Raw genomic sequence first — 26693 nt, 5'->3', positions numbered from 1 at the left:
AAATTCGAGTTCTATCAAAAGGCAAATATAACTACTATTCAATAAATAAATTAAAAGCAATATATGGCACGGTCCCCTTGCCGAATATTTCTTCAGAAACTATGAAACGGCGAGATATGAGAACAGATGAGTTGGCTCAGAAAAGCGTCGAAAGGGCTGGCAAGGAGAAAAGAAAAAAACACAAAATAATTGGAATGAAAGCTAAGACTAGTTGCTTTAAATACTAAAATTAAGAGATTGACTTTACCAAAGGCTTCGAATAGTCAGTATTGACGGCATCTACTTGCGCTCGGTTCCTAAAAACGAGCATACAGGCTTCAGAAAAAACCGCGTCACATATGTCGATAAATTAACCAAACAACCAAATAAAACAAAACTTTTTTCAAACACATTGCCCGTAATCAACTGCAATTTTTTCCACAAATCGTATTTTACGTCGTCTAGCGAGCGAAACTGAAAACTGGTGGCCGTAGTTCAATACTTTGAGTAAATTGAGTTTTAGAAAGATAATAGAAAATAGCAGCCGTTACCATATCAGGCTATAAAATCAATGACGGCTCTGTGAGTTGTTAGCCCGATAGTGATGCAAAATCCGTTAGCCTTTCTTTCTTTTCTTGAGCACAAAAACATTTAGTCACCACAAAAAATAATGTTTCCCTCCATAAGACGAACTCCCTGGGAGCGTTGGTATGGCATACGACGCCATCATTCTGGAGAGCCATTTCTCACACCTCACAGCATCAACTTCAATTGGTCGCGATTTGTACGCGAATGCCTATTGTAGAATTTTCGCTTTCTCAACGAATCTTTTTATGCTTCAGATCTGCGAGCACGAAGTATTTTTGGCATTTCTTCGTATTTTTGCCAGTTCTTCATATTTCTGCCATTTCTTCATATTTTTGCCATTTCTTCATATTTTTATATTTTCCATTTCTTCATATTTTTGCAAATCAAGCAAAAAACTTACTGATAGTTCTAATCAATTTCCTAAAATAGTTAAGTTGAATAAATTTTGGCAGCTGCCTTTCATGCCTGTTTAGTAAACCCGCGTCACTGCATTCTTGAGAAATCCATGTAAAATATTTACACTAATACAACAACCACAAACGAAAGCCATTAAACCTCTTTTGTTATAAGTATTTTTTCATTTAAAAGATAAACAAATTCTGCAACAAAAGATTTGCATATGTAAATGTTCTAAAATCTCATCTAATGGAAAGTGCAAATTTAATTTCAGCCAAACTAGAAAAACCTTCGAGCTTAAGGAGAAACTAATGTATTCCTCTACATGTACATATTTCCATTTATAATATAATATAAAATGGATTAAAGTATTCACAAAAATTTACATATGTTCATGCACACATACAAGCATACATAGTCCCGTACATACTTGAGCATAGCTTAATGTCTATTAAATATTCCAAAGCAGCTCAGGCATGAAGCAATATTTATAAGGTAAAATATTCCTGTACGAAATGTTAGCTGCGGTAGGAAAAAACGACAGAAAACTAACAGGTAAGGGAAAGGAATAGAAAGAAAAAACGCCGCTTTGCAAAGAGACAAATTGCAACAAATACCAAAATGGGTTTAAAATAAACAAATAGGCGGTAAAGGTAAACTGAAACAAGGGTGGAAAGCAGGCTTGGGTGAAATATGGAATTTAGTCTAGTGTAGGCACGAATATTAGTGGCAAATAGTGAGCGAACAACAAAGGTAGCGGTAGACTCCATAACAGCCAGTGGTTGTGCGCACCTACACAGCAAAAGTCAAAGGATATGGGAATAAGCGACGAACGTGAAGTTAAGTGCGCCGCATAAATATTTATGCAAATGCGTTAATGGAAATCCGCTCAAATCTACAAACACCTACAGCTGTGATCACAACAATGGCAGCACGATTTATTGCAAAGTTGTTGTTGTTTATTTATTTTTATATAATTTATCTTTTTTATAGAAACATAGTTTGTACTAGAGCAAAAACCATATTGAGTTTAAAACTTTCCAAACAATTAAAAAAAAACTTTGCACAATTTCAAACCCTTTCATTGGAAATTTTTTAAGGAACGCCACTGTGGGGGGTCAAAAAATAGTCGAGTTTTGGGAATTTTTTTGTGAGTAGGAATGATTATTCGAAGATCGGACAGAAGGCAATTTATTATAATAGGACTATGAATAAGTTCGTGCGGTTTTACAACAGATGGCGTGCCTTGATTATTATTCCATCGATCCACATTTCCAAACATTCATTGGAGAGCTACTGTCGTAAGGCACAAACGTCAGTATAAGTTTTTTATTTGAAGCGTAAACAACAATATTTTTACCACACTTGAAAATGTCGAATTTCGTGCCAAATAATGTGTTTTTGCGGGGAATTATTCTTCATTATTTTAATATGAAGAAAAAAGCAGCCGAAAGTCATCGTATCTTGGTGGAAGTTTATGGTGAGCATGCTCTAGCTGAGCGAACGTGCCAGAAGTGGTTTGCACGCTTTAAAAGTGGTGATTTTGGCTTGGAAGACGAAGAACGCGAGGGTGCGCCGCCAAAGTTCATGGATACCGAATTGGAGGAATTGCTCGATCAAGATCCGGCTCAAACGCAAGAAGAGGTTGCAAAAACTTTGGGAGTTGATCAATCAACCATTTCCAAACGTTTAAAAGCCATGGGAATGATCCGAAAGGTAGGCCATTGGGTGCCGTATGAATTGAAGCCAAGAGACGTTGAACGCCGTTTTATGGCATGCGAACAACTGCTTCAACGGCACAAAAGAAAGGGTTTTTTGCATCGAATTGTGACTGGCGATGAAAAGTGGGTCCATTACGACAATCCAAAACGTCGGGCAACGTATGGATACCCTGGCCATGCTTCAACATCGACGTCGGCGCAGAATATTCATGGCCTGAAGGTTATGCTGTGTATCTCGTGGGACCAGCTGGGTGTTGTGTATTATGAGCTACTGAAACCGAATGAAACGATTACGGGGGATGTCTACCGACGACAATTGATGCGTTTGAGCCGAGCACCGCGAGAAAAACGGCCGCAATACGCCGATAGACACGACAAAGTTATTTTGCAACATGACAATGCTCGGCCACATGTTGCACAAGTGGTCAAAACATACTTAGAAACGCTCAAATGGGATGTCCTACCCCACCCGCCGTATAGTCCAGACCTTGCGCCATCCGATTACTATCTCTTCCGATCGATGCAACATGGCCTGGCTGACCAGCACTTCCGTAATTACGATGAAGTCAAAAAATGGATCGATTCGTGGATTGCGGCAAAACCGACCGAATTTTTCACAAAGGGAATCCGTGAATTGCCAGAAAGATGGGAAAAAGTAGTAGTAAGCGATGGACAATACTTTGAATATTAAATTTGTAACCATTTTACGTCAATAAAGTTTCAAATTTCGAAAAAAACCGCACGAACTTATTCATATATGTATTAAACTATGTTGATGTAAATTTTCATTAAAAAATATTGAAAATTGACAAATTTATGTAAATAACCGTAACGAGGTGAAAAAAAAATAATTACATCATCTGGTGGCAGCGATACAGCAATGAATAGTCATTTAAAATCAAAAAACCAAAATTTTATTAATCTACACAATAGTGGCTATCTTGCAGGTGGCCTTTTTTTGTTTTTTTTCTTTGACGAAATGGTGGTTATTTGAATTTCAATGTTGTTTTTTCACCATTTTTTTTTATGTTTAACAGGCCCAAAAAAGTAGTTATTTTCAAAATTTTAAAAATCGGCTACATACAACGATAGCCAATTCGATAACAAAAATTTTGAAAAAAAAATTAAAATAGGTTCACTAATCTTCGAGGAATCGTTGCCACCGTATCAAAACAGTCGTTTTGAGAAAACCCCGTTTAAAATAAAACATCGTATCGTAAGCGCTACGGGGTCGAACCGACGCACGCTCACTTAAGTGCACATAGAATCAAGAATAAAGCGAATTACACTTTAAAATTTTTACAACATTTTCTTGAGTAGTTATACTAACAATTTATGCAAATTTCGTTTTATTACTTTCTTATAAAAACATAGTTCTGATTACGACAAAAACAATCTGACTTAAAGTTTCAAACTTTCCAAAATCCCAGAAAAACTTCGTGAAAATTAAATTTTTTTAAACAGTATTTTTGTAAATTCTAAAAATCATATAAAGGGTGATTAAATTTCAAGGGCCGATGTTGAATGTGAACCAAACCTAAACGTCAACGACACCGTTGGACTTCTTTCTTTGGGGTTATTTGGAAGAAACGGTGCATATCAATAAGCCAGCAACAATTCAAGGGCAAAAGGATGAGATAATTCGGCACATTAACGGCATAGAACCTCAATTATGCCTCAGTGTCATTGAAAATTTGGACTATCGGATGGAGGTGTGCCGCCGAGGCCGTGGCGGTCATTTGGCCGATACTTTGTTCTATACGTAACTGAGCTATACCAATATTATCATAATAAAGAGAAATCACAATAATTTCCTAAAAAAATTGTAATATATTTTATTCAAACTCAATATCGGCCTTTGAAACTTAATCCCTCTTTATAGGTATTAAGGTTTCGAACTTTCTAAAAAATTAAAAACTTTCTTAAAAATCTCAAACTTTATATTTTTTGTTATTTGATTTACTTATTTTTCTATAAAAACTAGTTTATGCTACAAAAAAATACCATGTAGCTCGAAGTTTCGAACTTTTTAAAACATTTCGAACAATTTTTATCAAAATTTCAAACTTTTTAATCAGAACTTTTCTAAATTTCTTTCTGCATTTTCAAAAAAATATAGTTCATACTAAAACAGTAAACTTACATATAGCGTGAATGTTCTAACTTTCTAAAAAATGTTTACAAATTCAAAAAAATTCTCTTCAAAATTTCACACTCTATCAAATGTTTATGAAAAATTTGTTTGCTTAATTTTTAAATTTTTTTTATAAAAACATCTTGCATACTACAACAAAAGCCATAAAGAGTTTTGCTTGTTTTTTTTTGAAGTTTTAAAGTTTCTAAGAATTTGAAAAAAATATTTTAAAAATTTCAAACTTTTAATAATTTTTTGCTTTTCTTTATAAAAATATACTTCATAGTACAACGAAAACCATATAGCTCCAAGCTTCAAACTTTCTAAAAAATTTATATTAATTCAAAAAAAATTGTCTCAGTTTTAATTAAATTTTTTTTTCTTTTTGTTATTTTTTTGTAATATAGTTCATAGTGTGAAGAGTGTGAAATTTCAAACTTTACAGAAAATTAAAAGACAAATCAAAACAATTTCAAGCTTTTTAATCAGAATTTTAAGAAAGAAATCTGGAATGCCATTTTATAACTCATTGAATTTTTGTATAAAATACAAGTCTGAAGTAATTAAAAAAGTGCGGTGATTTTTCTAAATAATTTTTTGCATACGTTAGACGAAAGAAAATGCATCACGCCATCAACAAACAAAATTTATCATAATTTTGGCGCACTTTGAACTGACACTTTTTTATACTAAAATTTAATGGACTACAAAAGCGCATACCTAGAATTGGTCTCAAAATGTTGACTGAAAAGCTTGAAAATTGATAAAAACTTCTTGATTATTAAAATTTTGTACAAAGTTTCGAACTTTGAAATGCGTGGTTTTTGTTGTTGTAGGTGAAGTACATATATTATAAAAAAAAAAATTAATAAGAAAAAATAAATAGTCAAAACTTTGCAATATGCCACGCTGCTATTATTGTGAACACAGATGTACATACTATTATCCGCATGTGTGTGTGTGCACGGTATGTCAATTTATACATACACACGGAGGTGAATAAGGGCAAACGACACGTGTGCATGCGTTACAAAAGGGCGGGGGAAATATTTCTGAGTGGTGTAGGTTTCAAATCCCAACGGAATGATATAAGCCATTACAAGTATGACACCTCAAATATGATGATACGTAGAAGGGTGAGTTTAGGTAAAAATATGGGCAAGCAGACAACCGAAATAAGGCACTAAAACACAGACAAACTCGCACAGGGTGATTCTGCTGGTTAGTTAGTGAGACTGGCAATCAGGTCCTTTTTTCGCACACTCCATCTCAGTGCAATTAGTTGGTGAGGGCTGTGGGATGATATCCACTAATAGGTGTCTGCGTTTGCGTCTGCGAAATATCAAAGCGAATGTAAAGTTAATTTTTATGGCACTTTAAAATTGCACGTGATGCTACCCTCTGGTGCAGGACGTGAGGTGCGCGCAATGTCGCTGATGTTGATGGTAGAGGACAACTGGAGCGCAGTTTGACGTTGAAACTCGCACTGCCATTGCATAGTGTACAATAGTGTATATGTATTGGAGTGTTTATATATATATATATATGTAGGTATGAATGTACAGCAGATTGCTTTGGAGTTGGGCACACTGTGTGTGTGCTGGCGTTAATTGCTGGTGGTGTTTATATCAGACACCAAAGTGAAATTTACACCGCTCGCTCAGTTAAAGAGTTGGGAGCAAATGGAATGCTAATTGTTTTGTTGCAACTATGTATCGTTTGCCCTGAAAGAACTAACAAATACCCGTTATGCGCATACTACTATAAGTACATATACATATACATACTAAATTAATGCGTGCATAGCTACGAAGGGTTGTTTAAAAATTGTTCCTGCACATCAAATTTGGGGCTTAAGGGGTCCCGGCGGTCTAGAGCTCGAAAACTCTGGGATATTTTCAAGATTTTTTTTTACAATAAAAAAAAATGAAAGACGATTTTTAAATTTTTTAGACTTTTTAATTAACTTCTTTTACAAACAAAAATTAAAAAAAAATTGTTTAATTCTAATACTTTTAAGAATGGCGCTGAAGTTGACCCTTCCAAAAAATTGGACCTGGACGGTGTTGTCCATTTTTGCTCTTCTATTTATTTGAACCACAAAAACCAAGAAAATTATTAATCAGTATGACTTTAGCTATGTCCCGTACTAGAAAAAAAAATTTACTAAATTAATACTGATTATTAATTTTCTTGGTTTTTTTCAGTTTTTTAGTCAAAAAAATACTAAATAATTGAAATAATAATATGATTCTAGTGCGGGCGATAGCCATTGATAGCATACCAATATGTCAGACGATTCGGTTGAATAGAGAGAAACCATAAAATCAGAGTTTAAACTTCCCAAAAATTTAATAAAATTTCAAAAAATATTATTTTCTACTTTTTAATCAGGAAAACTTGTGGCTATACAACTTTCCATTTTTCTAATTGCCCCTCGGCAGGCAACGGCAAACCTCCGAGTGTATTTCTGCCATGAAAAAGCTCCTCATAAAAATATCTGCCGTTCGGAGTCGGCTTGAAACTGTAGATCCCTCCATTTATGGAACAACATCAAGACGCACACCACAAATAGGAGGAGGAGCTCGGCCAAACACCTAACAGAAGTGTACGCGCCAATTATTTATTTATTATACAACTTTCCAGCTAATTGCATTTGAATATAATAATATGAGAGTTTGAACTCGCTCAAAGTTGTATCGATCTTTCGAACATTTTTTTGCATGCTTTAAGTATTTTCTTCACATAAAAGGCTTCCGAACATAGAGCGGCAGACGATCATTAAAAAACTCGTTTAAAGATAGAGAAATTCCGAACAAAAAAGTGAAGGTTAGTAAAAAAATATCCTTCTGATGGTAAGCGGCATTTGGGAGAGCGAATTTGTCGAAAAAGTAACGGAAGTAAGAATAATTCTCACCTAAAGAAAGGGCGGCCGCCGTAGCCGAATGGGTTGGTACGCGACTACCATTCGGAATTCACAGAGAGAACGTCGGTGCGAATCTGGGTGAAAACACCAAAATTAATAAAAACATTTTTCTAATAGCGGTCGCCCCTCGGCAGGCAATGGCAAACCTCCGAGTGTATTTCTGCCATGAAAAAGCTCCTCATAAAAAATATCTGCCGTTCGGAGTCGGCTTGAAACTTTAGGTCCCTTCATTTGTGGAGCAACATCAAGACGCACGCCACAAATAGGAGGAGGAGCTCGTCCAAACACCCAAAAAGGGTGTACGCGCCAATTATATATATACATATAAGGAAAGGGTCTTTCGAAAGACGCGTTTATATTTTGGTTTGAAATAAAGCCTGTAAAAATTCAGATTCATTTAGGTTTCACAATTTTTATTCAAAATACGCTTTTTATCAATTATATGTCAAAAATTATGTAATTTAAATGTCCACCTGCAGGTAAACTCCGCCAAGCAGTCAATTCATGAATGCTTCACTGTTGAGAACATCGAGGTATCGATGGAGCTTGAAGGTTGTTGAGCAACAGCAGCAATATTCTCAACAGAACGCCCAGTTTTTATTCTGACAGCTATTTTGCTATATTCGACAGAACCAGTTTTTTTAATTATTCCACCAACCTTTGAATTATCGACTTATTCGGGCGATTATTTCCACCCAAAAAATCACTAGTTCTGCGATATGTTGTTCTTAAAGATTAACCATTTTCATAATAAATTTTAATAATTTTAACGCGTTATTATACCGTGTAAAATTTGTCTACTTGACAAATATTTTCTGCTTCTTCTTCTTCTTCTTCTTCTTCTTAGCATCAAAGTCCTTGGTGAACCATTGCTTGATTCACAACTTTTCGCCACCCATCTCTATGTAAGGCAACTTCCTTCCACCGCCGCACGTTCAGCTTTGCAAGATCATCTTGAACGTCTTCGAGCCATCTCTTTCTGGGGCGTCCTCTTCTTCGGCTTAACTGCCTTTGCAGTTGTTCTCGCCTTGGGCATTCTAAACACGTGTCCAACCCATCTTATCCTCTGAGATTTTATGAATCTTAACATAGTTTCTTTTTTTGCTTTTCCAGCTCATGATTATCTCTTATTCGATAAGTACCGTGCGGCAGCCTTATTGGTCCATAAATTTGTCGTAAAATGTTTCTTTTGAAGACCATTAGTTTTTAGCGTCCACATTTCGCAACCTTAGGAAAGCACAGGGAGGATCAAAGTGTGGTATATCCTTAACTTTTGGTCGCGAGATAATAATAAAATTGATTTAAGCAGTTTCACATTAAAATGATTTATTTGCTGCTAAAACTCTCTCACTAATTACCAGTGACATATTCTTATTTGTTGAGATTTTTATACCCAAATAGGTAAATTATTGCACATTCTCGAATACATAGTCTCCGATCAACAGCACTTGACAAATAACAAAAATGGCACAAAAAACGCATCGTCTAGGGATTATTCAATACTGGCATCTAGGCGTCGCTTTTGAAAGACCCTTTATAATGTTTAACCATAGAAAATAAAATTTAATGAGCAATTTTTCTCAGTACATTTTTGAACCCATCTGTCTTATTATGGGTGTTTTCGACCTATTTGGCAAGAACCTTACATAGCCTGTTAAAAAGGAGTTAGATGGTTGAAAGGTTCTACAAATATATTCCTTGAAGAGATTCACTCTTAGTTTATTCTCACTAAAACTTTATGCGATTAATACAAATCCTCGAAAAAGTCTTCCTCTTTAACTGGGTCCTATGTTAGGACTTCTGCTTTTATTTTAGTTTCTCACCACCAAAAATAAAGTAGTCGATAAAAAATCAACTGTGGCAACAGATTTTTCTTCATCAAACTTGTAAGGATACGTTTCAGTTGCCCCTCGAGTCAGGGGCCCCTACTATAAGGAAAAAATCATGAAACATCAAATGAAAAACCTTTATTCTCATAGAGATCGGCCTTCACTAGGCAATGGCAAGCATATAGAAGTATTTCTGTCTTGAAACAGCTTCTCATTAAAATCAGCTGTCACTCAGAAGCGCATACCAGAAATTGTAGGAAAAGTTCGGCTAAATACTTGAACGGTTATGGGGAGCGTATGAAATATGGAACTATGGGTGCTTTAATGTGATAGCTGAGGGTCAGCAAAACGAAGAAGGGCAAACACGTGCTAAGCCACAACTTCTTTGTCTCAAATTTCTTTTTGCGGACTTTTCCCCAAAAAAGTGCACTGTGAGCGCCAAACTAGTCTATGACCAAGAAAGTTAATATTTATATGCATGTATAACTGCGGTACCTAAAAAACTAACCAGTTAAATCCTCAAAAGTATCAAATTGGCATTTAACGCCGAGTTTATAGCACTCCGCCCGCTGGATACAATAATGCCGATAACTTCTGCTGTACTCAATAACTTCAGGCAAAAAGTAAAAAACGCAAAAGAGAAAAAAACTCAAAATCTCCAAGTCAATTTTCCATGTAATTAATTTTAAAAGCACACTAATGGAAAAATAATTCGCAAAGTAAAAGTGCAACATGCTGAGCACCCACCCGCGCAGCCAGGTGTTAAACAACTTTGCGCCACAAAGTGAAAAACTCAAAACACAAACAACACACACGCACACACACACCCAACGCGACGCGACTAACAGGCGTAAAGTAGGCAAAGCGGCACAGTTGCGGCGTTGTGCAGTTACAAAGCTTTGTAGGCAAGCAAACAAACAACAAAGCAGAGCAAAGCAAAGTTTCCATTGCATATTTGTTGGCCCTGAAATAATTTCTATTACTGTTATAAAAAATGCTTGTTTTTTCGAACTTAACAGTTACCTACTTTTCTGCGCGTATGCCACATTTAGCGGTAAATTGCTGCAATGCAAAGCAATAACAAAGTGAAATAGTGAGGTTTAAGCGGCAGCGGAGAGAGCTGTTGAGCAGAAAAAGGAAAAAATACGAGTATAGAAATAAGTGAAATATGCGACAGCTGCAGAGGCCAATAGCTGAGCGAGTTTGTGCGTGGCTACCATACAGTTCGACAGAGTGCGAAGCCCACTGTGGGAATGCAATATCAGATGATGGAAAATATTTTTTCTAATAACGGCCACTACTCGCTAGGAAATGAAAGGTTTCTTATAAAAAGCCATCTGCATTTTAGATACGACATAAAATTGTAGGTATCTCCTTTTCTGGAACAACATCTAGAGGCACGCCAATAGCTGGAAGAGAAACTCGGCCAAATACCTAACAAAGCATGTTTCTGTCAATAATATGTGAATATTAGGACGCCTCGTCAAAACAAGGTGTAGTTTTCCAACGAAATTATCAAGTTTATTATATTTTTAGACTTACGCTAAAATATTTCAGAAAAATAATATATGTAGATTTACGTGAGCTGAAGCGATTTAAAAGTAGCTCCCAAATCTCAATACTTTCATTTCAATGATAAACTTTTTTGCAAGCCTCTTACGCTTGAGCTCACTCATCATCTGAGGTGAATTTTTGAAAAAAAATATTAAAAATTAATTGTTCCATATATAAGGTGGCGCAAAATTAATCACCCTGTGGGAAGATTCATAGCCTTTTAAAAGGGCGTTGCACAAAGTGGTGCAAAATTAATCACCCTATCGGAAGATTTATAGTATTTGAAAATGGCGTCATATTTGAGATTTGTGACCAAGACAGCTCCAGTATACAAACCGACAAACAATGGAGCGCATAAAGGCCAAACTAAGGATATCCATCACTCAAAATAATTGAATTGTTTTTTGCTTTTTTTTTCGATTTAGTAAAAAAGTTATTCAAAAACAATGTTAGGATGATTAATAACAATAAACTGGATAATTAATTTTGCGCCACCTTGTATTGTTAACTTAAAAAATTTATTATAATTTGTATCCGTACAAACTCAACACGATTTTTGTAGGGACCTGCAAATCGGGTCAGCTGACGTAAATCTTAAAATATTTCCGAAATATTTTGAAAAAAGTCCTTACATATAAATAAATTTAATAATGCCGTTGGAAAAAGAGTATCGATTTTTTTTTTCTTATAAAAGTGACGCACCCTAATGTATGCATATACATTTATGTATGAACATAACAGAGCCATCAAAAGCAACTACTGCAGCACAAAGTTAAAGCCACGTGCAGTTATGCAACGGCAAAGTTTCATGTTGGAATATTTGCATGAGTGATGCAGTGATGGGTGTACAACACAAACAAACAAAATTGTGACGGCTCGGTCGAAGTTGAAGAATAGGCGCAAAGGGCGGTAGCACAAGAGTTTGCAGCCTGTTGTTGGTTCAGGGCTGACATGAAGGCTGCTCGCGCCTTGCAGCGGTGCAGTAAACAAAAATCGTTTATGAGCACACACACACACTCACACATATTTATAAATACGCCTGCTGGCTAACGCTGGCTTTGCTTTGTTTATTACAAGCTTAGACTTTGCATATTTACGGGCGTTTGTTTTTTTTTGGAAAAATATCCACTTGCGTGCATATATGTGTGTATGTGTGCTTACCATATTTGCATTGTAGGGGCGAAAGTGTTGAGTGTTGATTAAAAATTCATTCGTCAACGTCAACTCTGAATAAATATTGAAAAATGCATAACATTTTCTAACACTTTGCTGCTACTTTGTGTGATGTAACATGTGTTCGAATGCCTCTATTTAAGTGCTGACGTGCTGTTGGACGAGAAAATGATGTAATTTAGGAAAGTTAAAAATAGTTTTGTTTCTTTGATATTTGCCAATTTCGATCAATAACTATTCGCTTCTTTTACTGAAAAATTGGAACAGCAACAGAAGCAATCTGCTATTTCGCTTAGTCAGATATCATTCTACGCTTCGGCGGAACTGGAAGCAAGCGAGTTGCACACGATTCCTTTGCTTTTCCTTAATTCTGCACATTTTGCTTTGATTACTTCCTTCAGCTTCATCGCTTTCGTCAATGGTTCACCAAAAGCATTTCATAATACTCGTACACATCACCTTTTTAGCCGCAACAAAATTAACCAAACGCTGCATACTTTGATGTAATTCTGCTTTCAAAGTAATAACTGCTGGTGTCTCAAGCTTAGATCATAATTTTATTTTTACATGTTACACAAAAGTCTTTCACTCATTTTTAATTATGCTTAGAACATGCTTTAAACATTTTCTTTGTTTTACTCAATATGTACTTCCCATCTTTTGAACCCGAAAGTACCGAACGGTAGTCACTCGCAAACCAACTTTCCCACTGTGGCCTATTTATGTTCTTGTTTACACTGTTGAGGTAAATCTGGAAAATTGCAATTAAAAATTAAATTAATGGATATTCGCTCAAATATAATTATATTTACTAGTATCTTCTAATCAGTTCTGTATATCAAACATGGATTAGGTGGAAAACCTGTGAAATTGCTAGGCAAACATGGCCAAGACTAAATCTACATCTGTCCAAGAGTATTATAAAATTGAGTAAACTTGAAATTAGGACCTTAGTAGGAGGGGCCCTCACAGGACATTGTCTCATAGGAAGTCACGCAAAGATATTAGGTGCTTACAAGCATGATTTCTGTCCTAGCTGCAGGAATGAGGATGAGTTGGAAACAATTCAGCACCTTTTTTGCACTTGTCCGACTCTAGCCAAAAGCAGGAACCGATATTTAAGATCCTACTTCTTAATGAATATAGATAATCTATACATTTTAGGTATCAACAACCTTTTACGTTTTGTCAAAAGCTCAGGATGTTTCAATATGGAAAGGGAAATGTAGCCCAGCCCTTGCGGCTCACAACGGACCCATTTCGTGATCTAAGTGGCATCGCTGTCTCTATGTGCGATGCGGTTGCCAAATCTAACCTAACTTACTTGTATCTTAGTTCAAATTTGCAATTTAATCTCCGTTTGCTGTTCTAGCCGAGACCTGAAAATCCTACACTCATTGTGGTTATCATTGTCATTATGCATTGCGGTCATCACTTCCAAGATAGTCGTTTTCGATATCTCTTTTCATTACACTAAATCTACTATATAATCTTAACTGAAAGAAAATTACAGACGCAGGCAAATTTTGTATTATATACAGCTCTGTCCATTCGCTACGCATGCACTTTCCCTAAATGTCCCTGAAATAAAGCATATTTTCAGGGAAACTACGTCAATTGTTTTTTTTTATTTCCTATAAACTTGATTACTCTTCTTATGAAGATTTTGAGTGTGAATACTCCTTGTCAAGCTTTCACGAAAAAAATTGTTTACCAAGTTTTAACCCTCTGGTGACCTCTTGTAAACATTTTTTTTAAGCTGCTTAAAACGATTCTTTCGTGACATAATTAATGTTCCAGGAAATAACTTTCTAAAACGTTTTAACCCTCTTCTGACCTCTCGAAAAAAAATTTTTTTTATTAAGAAAAACAGCTTAAAATGATTATTGCATGACATAATTAATGTTCAGGGAAATAAGTTTCTGAAACTTTTTAACTCTGTTGACCCTCTGCTGACCTCTCACATCAATTTTCTTCTAGACTTTTCAAAGAAAACAAAAAACCTGTCTAAAACTATTCTTTCAGGAGATGATTAATGTTCCGGGAAATAAATTTCTAAAACATTTTAACCCTCTGATGACCTTTCAAATGAGTATTTTCCAGGCTTTGAAAAAAAACTTTGTAAATCAACTTTTTCCTGAGATAATTAATAGCCAAATAATTCAATTTCTTAAAATATTTGAACCCACTGGTGACTTCCCAAACTAAATTTTTTACAGACTTTTCAAAAAAACAAAAAAACTATTCTCTAATATGATTTTTTCGTGAAATAGTATAGGTGAGGAAAACAAACTTCATAAAACATTTCAACCCACTGGCGACCTAGCAAACCAATTTCTTCAGACTATCCAAAAAGAATTTTACTGAAACGATATTTTCGTAAGGTTATGAATATAAAAAAATTAGGTTTTAAAGTATTTAACTCAGGTGACCCCCCAATTTTTTTTTACCTTTAAAAAACATCCTAAAAGCATTTTTTCGTGATTTAATTAACGTGTTCAATGTTCTACAAAAATATTTCTCCTGTTGTCTATATATGCCCGACCTAGGTATTCCGCCTTTTATGTATAGAGATATGTATATATGTATGGAGATACGCGAGAGGATCCTGACTAGTAAGGATGATATTCTGTTTATTTCGAGATTTCCTTATATGCCAACAAACTATCGTATTAAGAAGGCAACGAAACCAGAAGTGCAGCTTTCTTATTTTCCTTTACGTATTTTCCTTTCATATGGCTACCATACACATACATACTTACATACATACAATTTCATCCATTAACAGACTAAGAAGAATATTGCCACATTATCATCAGCTCATCTTACACAAATAAGTAAATCTCTAGCACAACTCTACCTCCAGTGTCCTCTTAAGCTCATTTTTCTCAGACTTCTTGAAACAAAGGGAAGAAAAAGGACCCTTTCGAAAAGAGTTAAAAGGTTTAAATTTTCTCTTAAAATATTTCAATTAAGTACCCGAGGAATGGAATAAAGGATTCTCACTAATCAAGTTGGCGGTAAAATGTACTGTGGTGTTGGAGCTGGGATATATATATTCTCATAGACTTAAAATTCAAAGATCTGTGCGTCTCCCTAATGCTTGCAGTGTCTTTCAGGCGGAAGTACTGGCAATTGGAGAAGCTCGTAGGCTACCAATCGCAGATCCTTCTTTTAAGGGCAATATCGCTATTCTTTCTGATAGCCAAGCTGCAATCCAGGCACTGGGTTCAGCTACAACAAACTCTAAACTGGTGGAACAAAGCAGGAATAGCCACGCCACCTTGAGTGAAAACCATAAAGTTACCTTAATCTGGGTCCGAAAAAGCAGATGGACAGCCAAGAAGGGGATCTGCTACGAAGAAGGATCTTGCCGAATCGGTATTCACACCATTAGGTGTAGGCAAGAGTGCAATTTCCCCAAAATACCTCCGAATCGCAGATTGTAGATGGAGAGACCAGACGAAATGCAAAATTAGCAGGACGTTATGGTTCACCTACAACCTTAAGCAACATTGAGAAACATGAAACGACGGGGCGCCTGGAGACTAACGGCAGTCATAACTGGCTTTTGGTCTGTGGGAGAACACGCAGCCGAACTGGGCATCCCTCACAACACATACTGTCACAGTTGTAAACAACCGGAGAAAAATGAAACAATCTTCCATTTCCTCTGCGAATGCCCTGCCCTATGGAAGGACAGAATGTTAACCCTGGGTACACCGCTGTTCGGGAGTCTGGAGTCAGACTGGATATAGTTATGCTGTAAATAACTGGTAAAGAAGTTGGTAACGAGAATGTGGCAACAAAATGGTGCGGAAGCGCTAGTTGGATTCTGGAAGAATCACCACTTAAACCAACCAACCAACCAACTCGAGGTGCGAGTATTTCGCCTAGATATGCATTTTAACCTTTTTCCACTTTCCCGAAAGCCATTTAAAGCACAAAAACCTTGTGAACCATATTCAACTATTTTCAAAATAAACATAAACACTTTACAACATAATCAGAAACTTTTCCGAATACTAAGGTTTAATGAAATGTTGTAATAGGAATAATAACAGGCACACCATTTTTTAAGTTTGCGTCTGACTTCTTCTTAAGAAGGTTGTCAATAAGAGTCTTACACTCTCATCCTGAACTTGAAACCCCAGAATAGTGCCGCACACCTAAAAATATGCAAAGTTGACTTTAAAAAACTTTGAAACTTTCACTATATGGGTCTCGCATTCTTATTCTCACCTAGAATTTGAGCCCTTTATATGGCTTTTGTATCGCGCTGCATAGGAAAAATGTGTTAATTCGCACATAAAAGCATGCAAAGTTTTCCTAGCAAAGATTCTTAGGTTTTATTCTTACTTTTTTTATTTGTTTTATTCTTACTTTTTTTATTTGTTTTATTCTTATATGGGTCTCTATAAAAAAATATATTGGCCTGCACCTAAAAGACCAATGCAACGGCTGTACTGTGAATTCGTGGCTCCATTTGCTAGGGTAGTGTTCACCAAAGTTGCTTACTTTTGCTAACCAAAGCAATTATTAAGTGCTTTTGGGGGATTTGGTTGTTGCTTCTTTGTGGTTACAGAATTCCGCATATTTGTTGTTGCATTTTGTGGTTGCTACAGTGTGCCTTGTTAATTTGGTGGAACATCTTTTTGCATTTATTTGGTTTGGATTGCCACTGTGTTTGCTTTTGTTTTTGAATTGTGGCGGCTTTCGTGTTTTTTGTTTTTATTAATTTTGTAAAGGCATAAATATTTTTCACTGGAGAATTAAATTTTTTACTAACATTTCTAATTATCTTTTATTTAATTTGCACTACACTTCCATTGAATTATTCTTCAACAGCTTTTCACTGTTTCTCTTTTAGTTTAATTCTCGTTGAAACTCCATTTTTTTATTATTTAATTTTCGCAATTCAATGCTGCACATTAAAATTGTACACTTTAATTAAGCAACAGGAAATTGCAAGCATGCTTGCAACTTGCAACAAAACCCCCTCAATGCGGCAACCAACTGATCTCTTAACTACGCTTCATGCTTGCTTCAACTGGCGAGTTAATCGCAATGCTTGCGCTTGCTAGGTACATACATAAAGAAATGAATGTATTTATGCCTGTATATACGTACATATATACATGTTGCAACAAGCAGCACAGCGAACCGGTAGAGCGCCAGCTTGATGCCGGCAACAGCTTTTTAGTCTGAATTATAGCGCAACAATTCATCAACCTAAAAGCCAATGGCAGGCAGGAAGGCCACAAACAGTCAGACCGACAGTCGGATGTTGAATAAAAGCAGCTGCAAGCCACTATTACGCTTGCAACCAAATAGTTAGGGAGCAGCAGCAACAGCAGGCAGTGCTGGCAGGATAACATTTAAACTGACATGCAAACGGAAGCTACTGATATCCCCATGCAGATAGATAGAAACTGAAATACAGGCTGACAACGTCTCTTAAGACAGTTGGAGATGAATGAAGATTTATTTAAAGTCATCCATTTTAACTTAATAAAACCAAGTGAAATGATGTAGATCCCAAGAAATGAACGTGTGAGTTCATACATACATATATATGTACCTGTTTGAGCACGTAAATGCATGCCATATAGGCGACAGCTCATCTAAGTGTGCGAGTGTTTGCGTAAGCTCGTATAGGGATTTTGGCCAAAGGTACAAAATAGCGCAATCATATTACAATATGCACACACACTACAGCACATACAGCAAATTGTAAGTGTTATTTTGTTATACCTTTCTCGCAATGACATTACGCAACAGCACTTTTAGTCAAATGAAAATGTGCAGCGTGGCGTATGAGTGACAAAGTTGGCGTTCAGCGGCTTTTGAATGTGCGTAAAGTAGCATTTGTAAATATATCTTAGTGTGTGTGTGTGTGTTTGTGTGTGTACGTGCCTGTTTTTGCTTGGCAAGCAGAGTTTCTTAAGCGGCAGCAAGTCAACTGCATTAGCAGTAAAACACACAGATTTGCAGTAGGCACTGAAGACAGCTGCAGTAGGTAGCAAGTAGCCAAGTGTTTGTAGCTGCACAAGCACAGCATCCAATTTTGGGAAAATATGTACTCACAGATGGAAGTGAGTGAATTTTGGATTTGAAATAAGGAAATTGGTAAACGTAAATTATAACAAATTTATTTTCTTCCAAAATGGACGATATACGAATTTTCAATAGATATAGAAATATAACTTTTCCAGATCGCCGCCAGAGAAGCTTCGGCGCTTCAAATGATACAGAGCATCATACCTATATTTTAATTAATTTCATTTTGAAAGGGTGTGGACTAAAATTTTTAGAGGAATCCTGTGAATGGTTGTGAAATTGACTGATTTGTAGCTCTTACGACTGTTTTACTTAGTTTAAAAAATAGTTAAAAAATAGTTTTAATAGATTGTAAATAACCAAACCAAATAAAAAAACCTTACTTATACAAATCAGTGGTGTTTTTTCATAGTTATTCAATGATTTCATATGGACATAAAAGATGGTGCACCCGGTATTCACTCAAATTTATAATATTCATTAATCAGAGTCTATCCGGTGAGGCAAGTATTGTACGAAATATGCTTTATTTAAACACAATTTTAACTTTTTTTAAAGAGACACCGAAAACCCCTCTAAAAAATAATAATTAAAAAAATTCAATTAAAAAACATGTATTAATTCTTTTTCTTTGGCATAATTTTTTGCGCATTTATGAAGATAAGTTAAAATAACAGATTAAAAAATATCGATCGGTAAACATTTTATACCATATTTACGGAAAAGTGCATTCTTTCTATGGGGACTCAAAGGCAATTTTCAAAGCCTGGCGGCACGGGTAAATATTAAACAAACAAGTAAAAACTAAGGCGTTTAATTTTTTTGCCACTAATTTATTTCCCTCAATATTACTATATCAAAGAATCTCATTCGAACCTGTGTTCGGCAAAAAATGGGGACTCAAACCACAGATCGTTCTCTGCATGAACAACGTAGGGGTTCTAGCAATTTTAACGCAAGGATGTATGGATTGGTGGGAAGCTCTTCCGAAGGGCTATAATATCACTAAACTGAGAAGGATGCAAAGGACTATTTGTAGTGGCATCAGCAGCGCATATGCCAGTGCTGCCCTTAATATCGTTTTGCATCTACTTCCCATAGGCTTTACATGATTTATATAGCAAGGTGCAATCAGGTTAGAGGTGATTGACTTTTGGAAGCAATCTCTCAAGGGACATGGTAACATTTTTGGGCAGTTAGCACCGTATTTTGCTCTGAACATCATACAGAGCTTTCTATCCGCAAACTGGAGTTTAAGGTTGCACCAGGCAAATCTTTCCAAATAGGCAGGATTAGGACGTGGGAAAAATCTGTACTGTTACTTCTGCCTTCATTGATGGCTCCAAGATGGAATCGGGCGTCGGAGCTGGGGTTTTCTCTTAATCAGCCGATTGATATTTTTCCTTAAAACTGCCGAATACTGTGAGAAGATAAATGTCTTGGGTGTGCAGATAACAGCTCTCTGATCTTAGTGCGAGGACATTGGGGCATAGACAGAAATGAAATGTCTGACAAGCTTGAAGCAAATGGTCGGCTAAATTGGTTTCAGAGGTCTCCTACTCGGTCGGTCATCGGCATACTCCTCACTGTTGCTAAAGAGGAATTGCACAACTTATTTCGCAGGAAACCATAGATCAGATAGAGCTCCATTTCTTCGTGTGGTACTACAAAAATCCTATAGCCCCGGTACAATAGACGCAGGATGCAGAAAGTGGGTGTTCCTTTCTTCGACATTCTGGGCAGTGGTCCAACCTAAATACTATCGACAAACATCTCTGGCTGGCTATAACTATCATAATGGTGTTTTAGTGCTACTTGAGGAGTGTCAGTCTGGTACTCTAACCATTTCATGTACCTACCTACCGTACCTTGCAAAACGTAACATAGAGATGTTCCAATTTTATGAGCTGATATTTCTTAAAAAATTTTGGAAAATGTGAAGCTGGCTCTTCTATAGCAAATATTTACAGGAAAAAGGTGACAGTTACTCGTATTTATCACACAATAGACTGGATACGGCTCTACTCACCATAGTCGAATCATTGGCAAAGATATTATTTAAAGAAAAAATTTAAAATTTTTAAAATTAATTTGTTTTTGCATGAATTTATTTTTATGTTTTTAAATGAAGGTGATTTATCTCAAGAATATTATGTAAAGATTTATTTAAATTTTTTTTTTGTATTTTTAAATGATTGTGATTTATCTCACGAATATTGTGTAAAAATTTATTAAAATTTTTTTTTTTTTTGAATAAATTGTTTTTATATTTTTAAATGAAAGTGACTTATCTTAAAAATATTGTGTAAAAATTTATTTAATTTTGTTTTTCTGCATACTTTTTTATATTTTTAAATAAAGGTGATTTTTCTCAAGAATATTGTCTAAAAATTTCAAATCGCTGGAAGCCCAGTTATGAGTATTCTGGCATCCTTTGTGCCAGGCCGGATCCCTCCACCTGCTTGACCTTGAAGAATTATTCTAAAACTTTATATTTCTTAAAGTCTGCAAACGCCATAACCCAAATTCTACTGGATCAGTCGTCTTACATATTTTTTTTACTAATCCCACAATAAAAAAAAATAACGAAAATCGGTTTTTTGCCTTCCAAGTGTTGCGAAAAATTAAAAAATCGAAAAAAAAATCAGTAAGGAGACGAATCGTTCAACAAATGCTTTTCTTGTTTTTTTTTTTTTTGTTTTCAGATAACTCTGTCGCGAGTTATGCTGTACACCGAAAAACCATTTTTTTTCTTTTTTCTTCGCTGCCAATTGCCAAGTGTTTATTATTTTGCAATGCAAATTTTAGGAGAATATTGCCAAAAATTCTCTTTTTTTGAAAATTTGCTGAACAAAGCAATAACATCTTAATGTAAAAACTAACGCTAAATCAATCTTACCTTAATACGTCCGGTACCAAGCGTCACATATATGTGTCAGCTCGGTTGTCACGTAGGACCGTCGTGGACGCTGGTTTAACTTAACTCAAAGGTCAAGGAATTGGTGTGTGTATCAATCCATGTATTCGAGATTTTCACATCCAAAAGAAGTCGTAAGACAACTGAATTTTCATTTAACACATAAAATATTTTGTAAATTTTGTATCTTTGAATGAAACTAAGTTATGTGAAACCCACACTTGTCCTAGACAAAAAGCTATAAATTTCTACCTGGTTTGTGATGAGGGACTGCCTAAACTTCCTTGGTGCTGAACGTGTTAATAACAACAAAACAAAATAAACACCAAAAAATGGTAAAGATGTCAGAATGAGTAAAAAATTTGAAGACCGCAATGATGTTCTTGTTGTTGTTGTAGTAACAGGACAAAACATTCTTCATAAATATTTTGAAAATTCTGCTAAAATGAAAATTCTGAAATTGAAAAGTGTCTAATAGTCCCTAAAACTGCCGAAAGGATCAAAATATTTAAAAATCTCAAAAAAATGTCCCCTTTGAGATAGGCTGTGTACAGGATTTCGGCTCTTCAGGACATCTGAAACGATAAAGTTAAACTGAGGCTTGTCATTCTGGCAGGTGCTATTTTCGTTTTTTTTCAGCCCTAACTTTCCATACTACAGTCTGATTTCCACCCGAAAAACATACCTTTTTTTCAAAAGTCCGCCAATTTGATATTTTTCAAAAAAAAAACAAAAAATCCCGACAAGCCTACAGAATGACAAGCCTCAGTTTAACTTTTTCATTTCAGATGCCCTCAAGAGCCAAAATCCTGTTGACAAGACACCTATCTTTTTTTAAGACGCTTACTTTCGTGCCACCCTACTACAAATAATTTTTCGAAAAAAAATGTTTTTGTATACAATTTGATGGCAATAATAACATACTATGGTATAAAATCAAAACGATCGCATTTTATTAAAAAAAAAACTCCTAAAAAATATTTAAAGGTTGTTGAATGTGAAGCAAACCTAAACGTCAACGTCACCGTTGCACTTCTTTCTTTGGGGTTATTTGAAAGAAAAGGTGTACGTCGATAAGCCTGCAGCAATTCAAGAGCTAAAGAATGAGATAATTCGGCACATTAACGGCATAGAACTTCAATTATGCCGCAGCGTCATCGAAAATTTGGACCATCGGATGGAGGTGTGTCGCCGAGACCGCGGCGGCCATTTGGCCGATATTTTGATCCATGCGTAATTGAGCCATACCAGTATTATCATAATAAAGAGAAATGATAATAATTTCTTTAAAAAATTGTATTTTATTCAAAATCAACACCGGCCCTTGAAACTTAACCACCCTTCATAAAAATGAATTTTTGACCAGACTACTACCTTGAATTTGGTACAGTAGATGAAAAAATGTTTACTAAACTAAAATTTCCTTTCTTTTTTTCGCAAAAAAATTTTTTCGCTAAAAGAATATCTCACTAAATTTTCACTTACTCCTAAGCACTGTGCACCTGCATATATGGGACATATCGCTAGTGCTTGTAGCAACGTCTTCAAATGCTCCTATTTGGCTTTATTTCACTCGAAATTGCTGCATTACTCTATGTCGCCTAGCAGCTATACAAACTAACACACGCACACACACACACCAAGTAGCTAGCAAGCGCCAAGCAAATACGAGCACACAAATCTTGAGGAAACTAAAATTCCAAGAAAGACGAAGAATAGGAGGTTCAGTTGTCAAAGACAGAGTATACGAGTAGGAAATTTCCAGTAAGCTTATGCGTCAGTCTTAACTTGCCAACGACAACAACAAGTGGAATGCATACACGTGTGGCTATATACTCGTATGTAGAGTTAAGGCAAATGCAGCAGCAACTTTAGCTGCAATGGAGCAGCAGTAGCGAGAATGTCATTTGTTACAATTTCTTTATTAGTTTAAGGGGTAAAGAGAGAAATTTCTCAGAAAAGCATAATGGCATGTGTGAGTGTTGCACACATTGCATTTTTTATATATTTTTTTTATTTTTATTTAATTTTTTATTTTTTTGGATTTAAGTGTCCCTGTATGGGTGTATTGCATATGGAATAAAACACACGGATGTTGCTGCAGTTGTTCTTTTTGCTGCTGTTACTGCTGTCTCTGCTTTTGCTGTTGCTGTCGCTGCTGCTCTGCTATTTTTTCCACTGTTCCTGCTGCCGCCGCTGCTGCTACTTGTGTCTCAGCTATGCACACTGGCAATTAATTTAGTCTAGTGAAGCATTTTCTTGCTGAAATTAATTTCCAACATATTTTCTCATGTAATAAAGAAAACGAGGCGAATTGTGTAAGAAAACAAATGGCAACAATAACAAAAAAGCTCCAATAGCAGCATTAACATTAGAAATTTCTTAAAAGCAGCAGAGATTCTGTAATATCACATGAAATGTATGCAGTGCCATTAACAACTTGAGCAACAATGTTCGCTAGAAATGACAACGACAATAATATGTCACTGGCAAGCAACTTGCAGCAGATTTACTGGCAAATATTTATTTTGTAAATTTACATTGCTGCTAATTTATGCTGCACAGCTTTTAGTTTCAGCATTTAATTATTTGGTATTTTAATTGCAGCGTCCAACAGCATTTTTGGAGTGGAAAAGTGATCATAGGTATACTAATTTGGTAAATTACGAGTTAACGCTTATGTTGATGGCTTTTGTGCCTTCGGCAACTGCCACTGAAACTATCTGGCGAATATTTTCATAGAACAATTTAGTGCTCAAATATTCTTCTTAAAAGGACTTTTTGAACTTTTCTTAAAGAAGAGGTCAAATTGACACACAAAGGGTTAAAGTGTTCCACAAAAATAATCCTCGTGAATTTCTATAATGGAATGTTGACAACAATATTCCTGTCAGAAATCGATTGCTAAAACTTTTCGAGCGTTATATAAAGCTTTCTTTTGACAAAATTTGAAAACTTTGAGCCAATGTAAAAAGGAATAGGGAGGTGGGTAACTATAATTGGTAACGGCAGGCTAATCATCTACCCTGCTAGAAAGCAAAATAGATTAACGAAGCCAACGCAAGACTGAGTCTTATCGAGGCCTTATACTCCCGAGTGGAGTGAACAAGGAAAACAAAAAAAAACTATAACTTTGGTACAAAAAAAAATATCCAATTTCGGAAACTTTGGGCATCAGGCGTGAAGCGGCGAATTGCTGAATTCTAACCAAAAACAATGTCACATTAGCATCGCTCAGGAATTGTTGAGTGACGTTTACAATGAGCCAGATTAGCTTAAAAGGCTCATAACTGGTGGCCAATCGTGGGCATTTAGTTTTGCCTTCGAAACCGAAGCCCAATCGTCGCAATAGAAGAGTCCAGGAGAGCCCAGACCAAAAAAAGCACGCCAAGTTCGATCACATGTCCACGGTTTGCTCACTATTTTCTTCGATTACCATGGCGTGGTGCATCAGGAGCTCTTACCATAAGGTCGTACGGTAAATAGGGACTATTACCTTGAAGCTATGCTCTATTTGCGTGAAGCAATGTGGAGTTGTGGAAAAAAATGCATGTCTTTTGCATCATGATAATGCACCTGCCCGCTCATCTTTGCTTGTGAGAGATTATTTGGCCAAAAACAAGACCGTTATCATACCCTCAGCCACCGTGTTCACCAGATTTGGCCCCTTGTTCCCAATATTGAAGAGAACCATTAAAGAATGGCGTTTTGCGACGATGGAGGAGACAAAAACCGAATCGCTGAGAGAGCTCAAGGACATACCAAAAAGTGCATATCTGAGGGGGACTGCTTTGAAGGAAATAAAATAGAAATTGATGAGTCAATGAATATTTTTTGAGAAATATTAAAGTTCACCTTATTTTTTGCAAACACCTCTTAAAAAATTCATTTGCATTGCCAAACCACCGGTGAAAAAAGACACTATCTTCCACTTCTTTTGCGAATGTTCTGCCCTATAGAAGGCGAGGATGTTAACCCTTTTGTAAAGAAAGTATATTTATTTGAGTTAAATATATTTATTTATTTGTCGTTCCAAGCTAGTCATCCAGCTTGTGAAACGATTATTTTCTTTCTTGTGTCTTACATACTAAGTACAAGCGTTTTTATAGTAATTTTTATCAATGCAAGCCAACAACAATTTTTCGGTGTTTACTTGTGTAATATGATTCTAGCATTCACGCGCCGCGCATAAAATAATTACGTTAGCTATGTTTGCGTTTACTTTCAAGTGTAATGAACCTTTTAAGAAATATGATACTCTATTTAAAACGGCACAGCACAGTGAATGCATAAGTGGACAATAAAATAAAAGCCAAAACAAAATGTTTATGAATATTAATGTTAAGGCATATCCGACTTATAATCATACTACACTTTGAACCCAGTGCAATGGAAGGTGGACTCAGAAAGTCCTGGGGACTTCGACCCATTCAACTTCCAAACTCGTAGCTGTGTTTACCGGTCATTGGGTAATCGACACACACGCGGAAAAATTGGGCTTACCATTTAACTTGCATAGTACAGGGTACGCCATCTTTTATGTCGGTATGAAAACATTGTATAACTTTGAAAAAAAAACTGATTTGTATAAGTTAGGTATTTTTATTTGGTTTGGTTATTTACAATTTATTAAAACTATTTTTTGAATACAGTATCAATCAATTTATTAGCAACCACAAACTGCGATCTTTTTTCTGCGTTTATCATCATCTTACCAAGCTTTTCCGGTTTTATATCATCGACTTCGCGTTTTTTCGGTGTAAAGCGATCCATGGTTGAAATTGTACTGAATTGACGTATCGAAAACATGTATGTTGATGTCGATTGGTTGGTAAATGACAAAGTTATTCAGCGCTTACACCTTGTAGAAATTTTGGCGACCTTTCAGTGAAGGATGCTGTTGAGCACTTTCTCAGTAAATGTTCGGGTTTAGCAGCTAGACGGTTAAGGTCACTGGGTGCACCTTTCTTCGGCAGTCTGTGTGCCAACCTAAATTCCACTCTTCTCCATTACATCAACAGCTCTGTTTGGCAGTAGATATCTACCCTGGAGGTCTCATAATGGTGCCGAAGCGGCGCTTTAGTGTTTCTTGGAAAATGGTGCTTCAACTATTTCACCTACCTACTTACCTAATCCTTGGTAAACCGCTTTTTGAAAACCTCGAAAATCTGGCAGATACAGGCATAAGAAACCTTATGAGTTTTCTCAATCGTAGGAACCAGATATGGTCGTGATGGAATAACCGTACAACTTCTTGATGGCGGGTATGGGGCAATAAATAGAGCGGAAGCACTTCAATCCAACCAACCAACCCCTATTGCGTAGGTTAAGGCACATTTCTGGTCTAGAGACTTGAAAATTTAAGGCTTGTAAATTGAAGAAAAACAATCGATATCAATTGATCTTCGTATTTATT

At 35.9% G+C, this 26693-nt stretch overlaps 1 protein-coding gene across 1 annotated transcript in view; it reads left to right on the top strand.

Moving 5' to 3' along the window:
• The window catches only part of LOC129245888 (uncharacterized), a 54942-nt gene that overhangs the window by 24422 nt on the left and 3827 nt on the right, over window positions 1-26693 (top strand). The window lies entirely within an intron of this gene.

This window comes from Anastrepha obliqua, chromosome 4, assembly GCF_027943255.1.
Source record: "Anastrepha obliqua isolate idAnaObli1 chromosome 4, idAnaObli1_1.0, whole genome shotgun sequence".
Classification (NCBI taxonomy): domain Eukaryota; kingdom Metazoa; phylum Arthropoda; class Insecta; order Diptera; family Tephritidae; genus Anastrepha; species Anastrepha obliqua.
The sequence above is the reverse complement of the archived record's forward strand: the minus strand, read 5'-3'. Positions and strand labels throughout refer to the sequence as shown.